This window comes from Canis lupus, chromosome 37 (assembly GCF_048164855.1).
Source record: "Canis lupus baileyi chromosome 37, mCanLup2.hap1, whole genome shotgun sequence".
Lineage (NCBI taxonomy): Eukaryota > Metazoa > Chordata > Mammalia > Carnivora > Canidae > Canis > Canis lupus.
The window spans coordinates 18985008-18986171 of record NC_132874.1 but is presented as its reverse complement, the minus strand read 5'-3'; the positions used below and the strand labels follow the sequence as shown (position 1 = coordinate 18986171).

The following is a 1164-nucleotide window of genomic DNA, read 5'->3' as shown; positions in this document are numbered from 1 at the left end:
TGAGGATAGAGATGCCAAGGTATGTTCCAAATAGAAATGAAACTTTAATTATTTTAATAAGTAACTGACAGTGACAGAAAGGTTGACTGGATATAGATCAGATTGGCCATTAGACTTTAGGTATGAAAAACAGCCTTCAGATTTATAAGTTGGAAATCAACAGTTCACTTAACCAATATGAAATTTTATTACTGCTGTTATACTTAATTTCTAAATATATAAAGTTCAGACATAAAAATCTTAAGGACTGGGTACCTGGGTGGCTCAGGCTGTTAAGCATCTGCCTTCGGCCCAGGTCATGATCCCAGGACCCTGGTATTGAGTCCCACATTGGGCTCCCTGCTTGGCGGGGAGTCTGCTTCTCCTTTTGCTCCTTCCCCCTGCTTGTGCTCTCTCTCATGCTCTCAAATAAATAAATAAAATCTTTTTAAAAATTTAAAAAATAAAAATATTAAGGAGTTTGGCATTACCATAATCATGAGCCATATAGAATTGCTGCTTTTGTAGGTCAAAACCATTTGAATTAATCAGCAATTTTTATATATTGTAACTTAATTTATTATTCTGTTTTTTCAATGTGATTTTAGTGATTTTGCTGAAACTAAAGAGTAAGATTGAAAGGCATAGTTGGGTTTTTAGTAGAAGAGAGAAATAAGTGAAGGGGAAGTGTGAATACTTAGGGAAAAATAGGATGATGTGGGAAAAGCAGATCTAAAATGTAACCAGCGTGCTTGCTTCAACAGTACATATACTAGAATTGGAACATACAGAAATTAGCATGGCCCCTGTGAAAGGAGGAGGTGTAAAATGTAACGAGAGTTCTTTACAGATTTTTAAGTATAATATCAACTACAAACTGTCCAATAAAATGTAGATTTAGATCATAAGAGGCTTTGCTTGATCCTTGAATGTATTAATTTTCCATGCTTATCTATTTGTGTTTCAGACTCCTTCACTGGATTTTGAGCTTTTCCAGAGCAGGTTTTATATTTTTATCAATATAACCCTTATGCCTAGCACAGTAGTTGTCAATTTATTATTTTTAATTTCGACAAAAGCATTTGCAAGACCCTATCACTTAACATCTAATTTTTGATTCATTAAATACTGATATTATTAATTACTATAACTGCTATCCATCTTACCCATTTCTTAAATTCTAGC

The 1164-nt window shown here is 33.5% G+C and overlaps 1 non-coding gene across 1 annotated transcript; it reads left to right on the top strand.

The window, feature by feature from the left end:
- The first annotated feature begins 727 nt into the window (after nt 1-727).
- LOC140626499 (U6 spliceosomal RNA) lies at nt 728-835 on the top strand. Its single transcript, XR_012025671.1, has one exon. It is a non-coding gene; the product is annotated as a U6 spliceosomal RNA (small nuclear RNA).
- The last annotated feature ends 329 nt before the right edge of the window (nt 836-1164 follow it).